The 14,029-nt window shown below is 45.2% G+C and overlaps 1 long non-coding RNA gene across 1 annotated transcript in view; it reads left to right on the forward strand.

Annotated features, from left to right (window-relative positions):
- The first annotated feature begins 2,629 nt into the window (after positions 1-2,629).
- LOC147730769 (uncharacterized) overlaps positions 2,630-14,029 on the forward strand; it is a 57,654-nt gene continuing 46,254 nt past the window's right edge. Inside the window, exon 1 of the long non-coding RNA XR_015308397.1 lies at positions 2,630-2,709. This is a non-coding gene — a long non-coding RNA (uncharacterized LOC147730769). The remainder of the gene's footprint in view (positions 2,710-14,029) is intronic.

Raw genomic sequence — 14,029 nt, forward strand, 5'->3', positions numbered from 1 at the left:
CCAGTGCATGATGGGAACAGGGCAAACCAAACTACCAAGCCAATTCTTACACTGGGAAGGAAACAAGCTTCCGGGGACCGGTTTCTGGCATTTCAGCCGTCGTCGGCCCGGCTTGCTTGAATCCTGATGGTGCAATGAGCAAGGGACTCACATCTGAATATACCCTTGCACGCTATGGTGGACAAAACAGCAAGGGGTGGTGATGGACAGAGTTTCTGAATTAAGCAGAATACTCTCACCCAGTCAAGAGACCAGGGCTAGATCCAACACCGTTTTTTTGCTCTTCAAGGCATCTTCTATTCACTTCTACAGGCTATGGCCATTCTCTCACTACTGATTGGTTAAAGTGTGTGTCGTTTGGAGAAGCTTACTTCTCTATGGTTTCTTGTGGTTATATGTCCCACTTTCTCGTGCCTTATGTCTACCCTGGAATATTGGCCTATTGCAGCATCCTTTCTCTGAAGGCTTTTTCCATTGTGTTTGCTTGCGCTCTCTTTATTTACTTCTGTAGCGTTCATCGCTCGTCGGTCTTTATTTCTGCACAACGTCGCTTTCTCTTTTCTTTGTGTTTGCTCACTCTTTATTGACTTGTGTAGCATTCACTACACGTCTTTCTTTATTTGTGCACAGTGACGCTTTCAATTAAAATTTAAGGAGCGGCAGAGCTGAGTGCCGCGTTTCCACGCATAGCATGTACCGGCAGGCCCAGCGCGCTGTTGTTGACCATTTACTGATTTCCATCTTGTTTTTATTTACAAGGGGCCCTTTGTGGGTGCATGTGCGGCTGCGTGCCTTACCAGCACAACACTCACTTCACGACCGCCAAACTTCTTGTTTCATGAAGCTGAGCGGGCACCAATGTTGCTAAAAGGACACAATTAAATACTTTTTTAAATCTAAAGATGTCTGCCGCGATGTGCTATTCTTTCAAGGTACGTGCTGTGGCTGACATTACCCTGACTGACCTCTGTAGTCACTGCACCCCGGACCACAGACTCTTAATTGAAGCGCCAAGCCCGGGCTATTAAGGAAAAGTACTTGGTGAGTAGGTGGGTACTGTCCAGAATTTCCATCAACAATCAGACACTGGACCCAAATGTATGGTTGGCACTTCTCCCTCAAGTGGTCACACCCAAGAACCACTATGTTGAACAACTTGAACAGAATGTTAGAGGGGAGAATTGTGCTAAAAAACAAATTAAATCATAATGCACTGAAATAACATAGTCCAAAGAGTACTCTCTGATTTGCATGTTCATTTATCCGAAGCAAATCCAAAAGTTTAACTTAAGGAGAAAAGAAATAACAGCAAACGACACATGTTTTGCCCATAGGGCTAAATAAACCAAGGACATTTTCAAGGCTAAGAGCTTGTTTAAGATCATGTAACTTGTAAGCTGGTCGTCGCGGTTGCAGTCCCTGCTGTCCTTACGGACCACATATCCATAAGGACCACAGGGACTGCAGGAGCGATGACCAGCCTACAAGTTACAGGACCTTAAACAAGCTCTTAACCTTGAAAAAGCCCTTGGCTTATTTAGCCCTACGGACGAAACATGTGTCGCCTACTTTTATTTCTTTCCTCCTTGATTTAAACTTTTTGGATTTGCTTCAAATAAATGAACATGCAAATCAGAAAATATCTAGACTACGTTATTTCAGGACATTATGATTGAATTTTTGGGCACAATTCTCCCCTCCAACACTACTATTAAAAAAAAAACCTCTGGCTTTAAGCCATTTATCAGCTCTTGTGTGTGAGCAGGCACAGAGCACAGCACCTATGATGAGGTGGCTGCCCCATGAAGAAGGATGCCACAGGTGAACCAACATAAACTGTTACAAACTCAGGTACACCAAACATTATACATAATCATCTACTACACAACTAACTCCTGGCAAGCAAATGCAGTCTCCTTTCCCGCTTCCGTCACCTCCTGCTGCCTCCCTTTGTTGCGGCTTGGCTTGCTGCTCCTCTCACAGTCCTCTCCCTCTCCCAAAGCTAATTCACCCCCCTCCTTTTTAGAGTTGTTTTTTGGCAGATCTGTATAAAGTCAGGCGCTGGCTGACTGTGCAGCTCATATTTCACTCTGCCTCTCTCCTACTGTCATTCCTGGCTCACTCCAGAATTTCTGCGATTTTCTCTTCTTTCGCACTTCCACTAGTTCTTTATTTTTCCCCATCCGATACACTTGTATTGTTGCTCTTCCACAATTTTTCCATTTTCTTTCTTCGTCAACATCTTTTTTCTCATCGTTCTTTGTTTCATTTCCTTGTTCATCTCTAGTTCATTAACTCCACACTTTCTGTTTCCACGCTCCTCTATCTGTCTGTGTTTTCTTCTGTGTCTCTTGGCCTTCTCAAGCCCCTTTCTTTGATCATCATATCCTCTCTTTACCTACTCCTTAGCTAGACTCATCATCTTCATTCCATTTTTCTCCTCCCTCAGATTTTATTTCTCTCTCCCCATTCTTTCACTTCTCTTCACTTTTTCCATTCTGTTATTTCTGTCTACTTTTGTGTCCCTCCTCCTCCCTTTTCCCCTCCTTTATCACACTATCATTATTTCTAACTGCCTCTATACATCACCTTCCTGTTGTCAGGGGAGTAACAAAGGGTCCTGCTTTGCAGGGGGCCGCCAACCCTCCAGGATGCCCCATCCTTCAAGTGGACCCCTGTACAGCCGAAGGCCAACAATATCGCTAAAAGGTAAAATGTGTGAACCTTGGCCTCAGACACAGCCAGCTCTTTGCAGAGAATCTACTACTCACAGTGTGTCATGATATCCAAATGCCCTGTGCATGGGAAGAGCTGACTCTGTTTGATTTCACTGCACCCTGTCACCTGCTAACTCTTGCTGTCCCCCATCTTCCTCTCTGCCCTTTTCATTGTCGTCACATCCTTTTCACTCCGCTCTTAAAGCCTACACATTCTCTTCCTATTGTCTCATGCAGTGAGACCTGCTTCCAAGCTACAGTTTAAGGCGGGAAGTTTTAAAAATGCGAATTGGGATAAACCCATGTTATGCGAATAACGGGGTTCGATGCAATGGTAAATGCACTTGTACATTAGGTACCACCTGCGATATTTTACACATTTTACTAGATTGTATGAGGTTTTTAGATATACGAAAGGAGTTTTTATGTCCGATTTTTAAAAATTGTAAGATTATGAACAGGATGCAAGCCGTTAACCTTTTGGTGGAAATGGGGAATTTAGGTATAGCCTGTGCTCTGGGGAAATATATGAATAAAGTTAAGGTGTTCCTCAAGTGCACAGAGTAAGCACTAAAAATGCTCCTCCTTAGCACCACATAAAGGTGGAACTATCAAGAGATTACAGTAGTACTTGCTGCATGTTGAAGGATTTGATGTATATGTATGAATTAAGTGATTTTAATAAATTAGAATGTTACAATACTCCGATTTTAAAAAGAAAGCTAAACTATATGTATTTTGAGGTGTAATATCTTTTTGTGATACTGCTGCGTTACGTTTTTTGTTTTCTTATCAGGATAAGAGGTAAATTGTACTTGTATGGTTGTAACAAACCAAATAAAGTTTTTGTTTGACTGACAAAATTGACTGACAGTGGTGTAATTGCAAAGCTTGAGGGGAGGGGCACTTTACATGTGCACAAACTCCGTCTTTTCTCTTTCTTTTAAAGCACTACTCCTACCACTCTTGCTTTCGGCTCTTACCTCTCCATCCTCTTTCCTTCCAATCTCTGTACATAGGTCAAATAATCACTCCACTGCAAACAAAAAAAATAACTAAAAAACATTGTCATTTACAACACCAATAGCTCAAACTTTCTCAAATGTGAGACCAATTGCATTGCAAATTCTTGTTTGAAGTAGTAAAAATAATACTTACTAGAAGTCTACTGTATTGCCTTCCTAGCATATTTGACGTATGCATTAATCAATTAAGTGTTTTAAAATTGGTTTTAGACTGAAGTTGATTTTTAGTTCTCATTGGAGTACATATGAATGCACAGTCACTGTTCATATTCAGACATGTTCCAACGTGAGCTAGCAATCAGCTTCTGAGTAAAGACACTTATTTTGAATTGCTTATGATTTTCTAGAAAATGATACACATCTGCACACTTAGAGCGCCAGTGTTCTATTTGCTCAGTGATCTATGCATGTATATAAACGTTGACTGCCCACAAGGTCCCTTGAGGCTGTATGTTATCCCTTCTTTTGCTCTACATGGAAAGGCCCTTAGGTGTCAAGCAGCAACACTTCTTTCTTTGGGAAGAGGACACACCTACACTTTTCAGCAGAGCTGAAATTCTTCCTCAGGCAGAGTACCACTTCCCAGTAGTTGAGATGACCACCATGTCTTGTTGCACTCTCTAGAATATTTTAGTTTTACAGGGTTCAAATTTCTGATGGCATGCATACATGAGTCAGAAAACCAGTTAGATTGCAACCCATACACAACCTATGTGAAAATGCTTGCATAAGAAGTGTTTCAGGTAATGTTCTTTTCCATGAGACATGACGGACAATTAATGGAAAACCAAACTGTCTTTCATAAATGAAAAAGATACTCAGGGATCACTAGAAAACGATTAGCCTGATTTGCAAATGTAAACTTGCACTTTTGTATAGTATCTTTACGACTGCAAAATGTCCACACATAATAAGATAGTTCTGCTTTATCTATTTATTACGTAGACTATGCAGCCGTAAAGATACTACTAGTAGAATACCATTGTGAATAGCAAACAGTCGTAAACCTATACAAAAGTGTATGTTTGTTTACCTTTGTGAATCAGGCCCAGAGCATACACTCTAAAATATGTTTTTAAATTAAATACTGTCTAGTGAACACACTCTCAAGTTTGAGTAATGTAAAAAAGAATCTAGCATTATTGCAATGTATTCTTTTGTACTAAAACTGCAATTTACTACCATTTTAACTGCTATGCTAGTTCCAGAACATTTGTAGCATTTTATTAGTAAAAATTCTATTCTAAATTTCAAAGATGGTTGACACCTTCCTGCCTGATTCCAGAACAATAATCCACAATAAAATCCATGGTAATGATATGCTAAGGTATAGGTGGTACTTGTAACGGCTGAAGTAATTCCCTTGGATGGGTGGTAACACTGGCCCTGGCAGGCCACGCGGTGCGGGGGGCCCCGGAGCTGCAGGAGGCTTCCTCATTGCAGAACTCAGGCCTGCGAGCTCTGGATTAAATCCAGAGCGGGGGCCCCTCTGTGCATCTGGCTGGGGAACGCCCTCAACTTTCGTTACCCTACTGTTCCTTTGTCAGGTTATGTTTTTTTTTTTTGCTCGCACACAAACATCACAAGTTGAAATAAATTCTTTGATGTCTTCTCCCATCTTTTCCATATAAGAATAACGCTTCATTCATTCTGGGGTTTTAAATGGTCCAGATGACATGAGAAAGGAGATTCATGTTTTCCTTTCAAAGCTTCCTTTCTTATCTCTTATGTGGGCAGATATAATTTTCCCTTCACCAATGGTAAACTTTGTTCTTCTGTTCTTTTAGCTTCTGGCATGTAGAAGTCTTTCTGCAGACCATATGCCCTTAATCTGTTCAGTGACGAACTGTGGTATTACAAAGTAATTTGTTCTCAGTATTGGGTTCAGAATTGAGAGGAGTCTTCAAGATCGTAAGCTCGTGATGGAGCATCTGCGTTTCCATTCAGGGTTCGTGGACGATATGTTATTATAAAATTATATTAGGCAAAAAAGTGACCATCTTTACTGCCTTGACGTTTATGTTTATGGTTTTGTAACGTACACAGCTAGGAATGTTTTTATTTTCTTCCTAAATTGGGTAGAATTTTGCAGACTACGCAGGTCAAGCGGGAGCGAGTTCCAAGCCATGGCCGCTAAGTAGGCCAGAGAGCTACAGCCCTTTCTCTTCAAGCGGAATCTGGGGACAGAAGCCAGTAGCATGTTAGAAGAACGCAAATGTCTGCTGGGGGATTAGCACTGAAAGCATTTCCGGAGGTAGAGGTGGCGGTATTTGTAAAGTGCGGCATGGATAGTTACCAGGGTTTCATATGTGACCCTTGCCTTCACCGGTAGCCAGTGCAGATTGCGCAGGTGTTGCCTGACCCTGGTGCATTTGGGGAAGTCAAAAAGCAGACGAGCAGCAGCATTTTGGACCACCTGAAGTTTATCAACAAGATAGGCGTGAAGGGCCACATATAGTGCATTTGCATAATCAATGCAGGAGGTAACAATAGCTCGCACAACCGTTTCCTTAGCTGTTAAGGGCAGAACGGGCAGAAATTTCCTGAGAAGTTTCAAAATGCTGAAGCAAGTACCAGTCAGTTTATTAATTTGATTACAGAAATTCAGCTTTTCATCAAACCAGATCCCAAGATTTTTTACCGGGAGTCCAGAAGGAGATGGTCTGGTAGACTCATCAGGCCAGAAGGTGGGCCAAGCCTGGGGAGGACATTCTCCAAAGAATAACATTTCCGTTTTAGCCTCCTTGCATTTCAGCTGAGCACGTGTCAGCGAATTAAACACTGCAGCTAAACTGGTTTTAACATGGGCAGTGGATGACTCAGATTTTTTCCAAGTGAAAAACAGCTGGGTGTCGTCGGCATTGGCACCAACGTTAGCTCCTAGTTCATCTGCCAACCGAATAAGAGGAATCATATATAAATTGAACAAAAGTGGGCTAAGTACCGACCCCTGCGGCACCCCTGTCAAAAGAAATAGGGGAGTGGACGCGAAGGGAGGGATCCACACTTGTTGGGTTCTACATTCCAAGAAGGATTTCAGCCATTCACCGGCGGCACCAATAATGCCTAATTCCTTGAGGCAGTCCAGTAGAAGCGAAGGGAGGAACAGTATCAAAAGGGGCAGAGAGGTCAAACGGGACCAAAACTGCCCTGCCCCCGCATCCACAGTCTCTGGAATAGCTTCCGTGATTTCCACCAGGGCATACTCCGTGCTATAGGCAGCCCTGAAACCGGATTGGGGTGGATGAATGAGGCCATGCTGTTCAATAAAGGCAGTCAGCTGCTTATTGACCATCTTTTCACATACTTTGGCAATAGCAGGGAGCAAAGAAATAGGGCGATAGCTAGTCGGGAGGCTAGGATACAACGTCAGCTTTTTGATCAGAGGGATAAGCAGTGCCTATTTCCACTCAGTGGAGACATAGGTCAGTGTCAGAGAGGTGTTGATCAGCTGATTAAGAAAAGGGTTAATAGCCACAGCCACACTGGCCATGAGTTTGGCAGGACAGGGGTCACTAAGGGAACCTGATTTAAGGGAGGATAAAGCTCCCAGGGAGTCCATTAGTGATATGGCTTTAAAGGTGTAAAAGGTGACTTTAACAGGAGAAGAGATATGTCGGTCAGGGGGCTCCGAGGAAACCTGGGTGTCTAGGCTACCGAATGTCAGTTGGAGAGCCCTGACTTTATTGATGAAAAACTGAGAAAGCTCTTCACACCAAGCAGGAGAAGCAGCATGGGCGTTGCTCATAGCTTTAGGAGTCGCAAAGTTCTACACAATGTTAAACAGTTCTTTAACATTATTGCCAGACCGGGCAATACGGTCAGTGTAGTATGAGCGCTTTGCTAGTATGATAGCAGCATAGTATGATTTTTGAGCTGCTTTCAAAGCAATTTTGGCCTCTGTGCTGTAGCCCTGCCTCCAATTCCTTTCCAGATTTTTCCAGTGTTTTTTCTGGATTTTCAGCACCGGTGAGAACCATGGATTGGACAATGGCTTGTTACGGGCTTTAAATCTCGTTTGGGGAGTGAGGTTAGTCACCACCTTCTCCATCCAACTATTGAATTGAGAGAGCAAGACCAAAATCCGCAGACAGCTGAAGGTGAAAACCCGACACGGCTTGATAAAAAGCAGCAGGTTCTATTTTGTAAGTCGCCTTACCCGAGCCAGTGCCCTGTGGCCTAGATGAATGAGTCCCCCTTGTAGTATACCAAGATAAAGGGATCAAATAATTATCAGACCAGGTTACTTGCAAGGGGGGTGCCACCAGCAAAGGGAGACTGGAACAGATGACATCAAGCGTGTGTCACCCGCGATGAGTCGGGCAGTAACATATTGCTGAAGCTGGGTCACATGTAGTACCTCCAGGAAATCACATGTGTCACTCCCATCCAAATTATCCAAATGTATGTTACAATCGCTTAAAAGCAAAAATGTGCAAGCTCCAGTCATTTGGCAGATTAGGGAAGCCGACAGCAATACCAGGGGGCCGATAGAGTACAATCCCACCCAGACAATAGTGGGGAGAGATTTTGACCCAAAAGTCAAGGGCTTCAATATCAGGTGAGTCGGGTAAGTAGTTAAATTGGCATTCCCAATCTTCCCTTACCACCACTGCGACGCCCCCGCCCTACTTTGCGATCAGCATTAGAGATTTTGAACCCTTTGGGAATAGCCATTTCCATGACCGGACTAGATAAAGGCGTTAACCATGTTTCAGTTAGAAACAGGAGGTCGAGGGACTCATCAGTTAGCAGGTCAAATATGTCTTGACAATGTTTGGAGACTAAACGAGCGTTGATAAGCACAGCTTTAATCAAGATTGGCTCATATATACCCCCAGAGGTATCAACGATGGTAGAGAGGGATTGTGGAAGCACAAGCTTGCAATTATCACAAGCATAAGCCGTATCCATCGCTACATCCCATCTTAAACAATCCTCAAACTTATTAGAGTTAAGCGCACAAAGTTCCAGACTGTTGTATTGAAGAGTATAAGGTCTAATGTGGGAGCTAATGCCGGCATAATTGCTGCCGCTGGCCGCATCAGGGACGCTGCCGGGTGCAGATGGGCTTGCCTGCGCGCATTTTTATGTTCCCTGTTTGTGATCAACTAGAGCACGCACTCCCCAAAATGGAATCTTTAAATATGATTGGTGAACACAGTGACCGGTGACTTTGATCCAAATAAGTAATATCTCCATTCCATGATTGCTGCTTGCATGGCTAAGAGTTGTTTTGAAGATTTTGGGATAGGCCAACCTAGAACTGCTTGTTCCTTTTTCTGATCCATCTGTAGTCCTTCTGGTGATTGACATAAAAAGCAACATTTTTCAGCTTTTGGTTATTGTAATTTCTCTAGAATGATATTAACATGCAATACAATATCTTTAAGATTGTCAGAAAAGATCAGGATATCATTTATATTGACTATGACAAAGATATCAGAGTATTCTCTAAGAATGTCATTTACAAAAATTTGAAAAGCGTCTGGGGCATTATTAGACCGAATGTCATGAGTGATGTAATATGTGAGGTCATAAGCAGTGCATTGCGGGATGCAAGTTATTGTTAGCTCAGCTAACTATAACTGCTGAATTTTTCTGGTTTTGTACGAGTGAAATGTCAGCCTAACTAAAATGTCCCTGTAACCTTTGTTTTTATTCATTGAATTTCTTAGGTTTTTTAAAGTCCATTTCTTAACTATAACGTCCCTGTAGCCTTTGTTTTTTTCAGTGAATTTCTATGTTTTTTTAACTAGTATTCCCTTTTGCAGAGTGGTGGAGAAAGGGTACGGGGCCTCCAACCGGCTTTCAGGAATCCAGCTCTGTAGGACTTACATGAGGTACAAGGAGAGCTTCTTGGGCCCAAGGTCCATCAGGAGTAAAGTGGACTTCATCCCCCAACCAGTAGTGCATCACGAGCCGCATTTGCAGAGTGGTGGAGAAAGGGTGCGTGACCTCCGAAGACCTCTTAGCAATCCTGCTGTGTGGCACGTATTGGAGATAACAGGAGGGTTAGTTGGTTCCCAAATATGTCCATGGGGGCCAACTACTCCTACTATTACCTCCAGTAAGTCCCACACAGCAGGATTGCTGAGACCTGTTTCCGGTGGCCAAGGCCTTTTTCTCCACCACTCTGTAAACAGGCCTCCTGGCGCACTACTAGTTGGTGGTTGAGGGTCCTTGGGGCCAAAAAGCCCTCCTGTTACCTCCAGTAAGACCCACACCGCGGGATTGCTGAGAGGTCGTCAGAGGTCATGCCCAATCTTCACCACTCTGCAAACGTGCCTCCTGGTGCACTGCTGCTTGGGGAAAGAAGTCTACTTAAATCCTGAGGCCCTCAAGAGGCAAGGGATGCCCCAGGAACCAGAGACTGAGAACCGGCAGGGACCGTGGGGGCCCTTGAGTCTCCCCGCGGTCCCTATCCTTGGTGAGTAGGTGCCCTGGGTGGGACTGGGACACTCACACTAGAGGCCGGGCCATGGGGCCAAAATCATCCCAGGAGGGGGGACGCATGGCTCCCATCCCCTTATTTTTTATATTAAAAAAAATAAATAAGGCCAGACCGCAGGGGATGAGGTCCCCGGTGCCGAAATTGGCATGGGAGGGGGTCAGTTCAGCTCCACTTCCTTTAATAATAAAAAAAAACTTTAAAAAAGGGAAGGCCTCAGGGAATGGGGTCCCCGAGACCGAAAATAGCTTTCCCCCATGTCCCCTGAGGTCCTCAGGACTAAAGTAGACTCATTCCCCCAACCAGTAGAGTGCCGGATGGTGCGTTTGCAGAGTGGTGAAAAAAGGGGGCATGGCCTGCAACAACCTCTTAGCAATCCATCTGTGTGGGACTTACTGAAGGTAGCAGGAGGGGTAGTTGCCCCATAGGACCCTCAGGAGCCAAGGGGACTTCATCCCCCAACCATCAGTGCGCCAGGAGGCACATTTGCAGAGTGGTGGAGAAAAGGGGCATGGCCTCTGAAGACCTCTAAGCAATTGCGCTGTGTGGGACTTACTAGAGGTAACAGGAGGAGCTAATGGCCCCCAAGAATGTTCTTGTGGACAAACTACTACTCCTTTTACCTTCATTAAGTCCCACACTGCGGTATTGTGGCCTCACCCTTTCTCTACCACTCTCCATACACGCCTCCTGGCACACTACTAGTTGTGGGATGAAGTCTCCTTGGCCGCTAAGGGTCCTTAGATGACGAACAACCCCTCCTATTAACTCCAGTAAATCCCACACAGCAAGATTACTAAGAGTTCTTCGGAGGCCATGCCCCCTTTCTCCATCACTTTGCAAACTCGTCTCCTTGCGCACTTTTGGTTGGGGAATGATGTCCTCTTGGATGCTGAAGGCCCTTGGGGCCCTTTCTGTAAGTCCTATATATCAGGATTCCTGAGAGCTCGTCAGATATCAGCCCCCTTTCTCCACCACTCTGCAAATGCTATTACTACATACAAAACCATAGAAATTCACTGAAAAAAACTAAAGTTACAGGGATGTTATTTTTAGGAATTGACATTTTAAAAAAACATAGAAATTCTCTGAAAAAACAAAGGTTACTGGGTTTTTATAGTTATGCTCAGATTTCACTCGCACAAAATCAGTGAAAATCAGCAGTTGCAGTTAGCTGAATTTAGTATAACTCGTGCCCCCACAATTCACTGCTTTTGACCTCGCACATTACATGACTCATGACATGGTCAGTGACATCACTCATGGCATCCCCCTTACTTTTCTTTTGCGCCCGACTGGGCCAGGGTGGTGGAGAGGAATATGTCGGTGCACTGCAGACTAGTTCTCAAGTACATGATGAACAGAGCCTGTGCACACAACGGTTCTGCAAAAAGAACAATTGAGGGACAGACTGTTGAGCAATGTCAAATATTCACCCCAGTACAGAGATCTGGGCCTAAATCCGTTGTTTGTTTGCTTCCCATGCCATTTTAGTTTAAACCCAGCCATATGCAAATCAATCTTTACCCTGCTCCCAAGAGAAGCAGCCCGAACTGCCAGACCAGGTCCTCCCTGGACTGGAAACAAGCATAATAGGACCGGTTTCGGGGTTTCCCCCCTCATCAGCCAGGCAAGCTTGACTACAGTGGCATGGAGAGCACAAGACCCACGTCTGGGCTTGCCCGTCTCACTCGGGGTGGCAAATGCAAAAAGAACAAATGATGGACAGAATGTTGAACAATTTCAAACATTCTCCCCAGTACAGAGATCTGACTGATTGAGGTAAGACTGATTTGTGTATGGCTGGGTCTAAACTAGGGTGGCATGTTCAGCAAAGGAACAATGGATTTACCCAGATCGCTTGACTGGGGGTGACTGTTTGATTTGCTCTGCATTCCGTCCATTATCTGTGTCTTTTGCTTTCTTGTCATTATTGCGCTTGGTATGTTAGATTATGTTATGTTATGTTATGTTATTGAGGGATTTCTATAGCGCTCAGCTACTCCGAGGAGTGTCCCGGCGCTTATGATCCTCACGGGCACAGAATGGGGGGGGCGAGAAAAGGCACTTACTGAGCAAAAAGCAGAGTTTTAAGATTCTTCCTAAAAGCCAGCAGATTACCGTTAGTTCTGAGGGACAGAGATAGAGCGTTCCACAGCTGCGCTGCGAGGCGTTTAAAAGAGCGTCCACCGCACCGAGCGCGCCAAATCGCAGGAACAACGGCCAAGGCCTGAGTGGAAGATCTAAGTGATCTGGAAGGTAGATAGAACATCATCCGTTTCCGGAGATACCTGGCGCCCACGCCGTGCAGTGCTTTAAAAGCCATTGTTAGCGTCTTGAACACAATACGCTTTCTGATTGGGAGCCAGTGAAGTGTTTTGAGCAGATCACTGGCACTGGCTCTCCTGTTGAGGCCGAAAATGGCACGTGCCGCAGAGTTCTAGACGACTTGCAGGCGTGCCAAGAGGAACGCAGGAAGGCCCAGATACAACACATTAGAGTAATCGAGGCGCGAGCCTATCAGGGACTGTACCGTTACTCTTCTATGGTCCAGTGACAGTAGGGGCAGAAATTTCCTAATCATCTTTAGGATGGCAAAACATTTGCCAGCCCAGCCCAGGACCTGGGGTTTGAGAGAGAGGCTGTTGTTGATCTGTATTCCCAAATTTTTTGCGACCACAGAGTCGCTGGCGGGGGGAAACATGGCTGCAGGCCACCAGTCTTTCCACCTGGGGTCCGAGGGGCAGCCGAAGAAGAGCACTTCCGACTTGTCGGAGTTGCACTTGAGGCTGTTCTGACCAAACCAGTTGAAAACAGCCTCAAGGCAACCCCTGATGTTCACACCATCAAAGTCGGAGTCTCTGTTGCACGTGAACAGGAGCTGGGTATCGTCAGCGTACGACACGATCTGAGCCCCGTGGTCCTCTGCCAGTGCCGCCAAAGGGGTCATATAGATGTTAAAGAGAGTTGGGCTTCGAATAGAGCCCCGAGGAACTCCCACCTCCAGTGGCGGCATTGTGGCAGAGAAAGGAGGAGCCCAGATCGTTTGTTGGCGATTAGCTAGAAAGGACTTGAACCAACTAAACACCGACCCCCTCAGGCCGATCTCCCGGAGTCTAAAAAGGAGACGGTCATGGGGGACGGTGGCGAAGGCCGCTGAGAGATCAAGCATTACCAACATGGCTTTACCTCCACAGTCCAGTGTTTCCTCAATGGCCTCAGTGACTTCAAGCAAAGCTGTTTCAGTGCCTAAGTTGGAACGAAACCCGGACTGCGACTGGTGAAGAATATCGTGTGTCTCAAGGACATTAACAAGAGTGAGATGAGCATGCTTCTCCACGGCTTTCGCAAGTGCTGGTAGGAGGGAAATAGGTCTGTAATTTGCATGGACCTTGGGGTCTAGGTTTTTTTTTTTTAGGAGAGGCAAAATCAGGGCCTGTTTCCACGGCTGAGGGACCACCCCTGTGCTAAGGGAGAGGTTAAGCAGTGGATTAATTAAGGGATAAAGCACAGGTGCCACCTGAGCAAGGAGTTTAGTGGGGCAGGGGTCTAAAGGGGAGCCAGATTTTAATTTAGAAAGAAGGTCCAGGGAGGCCTGAAGGGTAAGCGGTGGAAAGTCCCAAAGAGCAAGACCTTCAGGGTTTGAGAGCGAAAGGGGAAAGGGCACTTCCTGTGCTCCGGCCGCACCGCTGCAGTGAAAGAGGCCTGGATGGTCTTTATTTTATTGGCGAAAGAGGTGGCAAGCTCGGTGATCCAGAGCTCAGAGTGCATGGTCCTGGGGGTACACCAGGAAGGGGAGATGAAATCCTTTACTACCCTAAAGATTTCTTTGCAGG

This window comes from Lissotriton vulgaris, chromosome 2_1 (assembly GCF_964263255.1).
Source record: "Lissotriton vulgaris chromosome 2_1, aLisVul1.2, whole genome shotgun sequence".
Lineage (NCBI taxonomy): Eukaryota > Metazoa > Chordata > Amphibia > Caudata > Salamandridae > Lissotriton > Lissotriton vulgaris.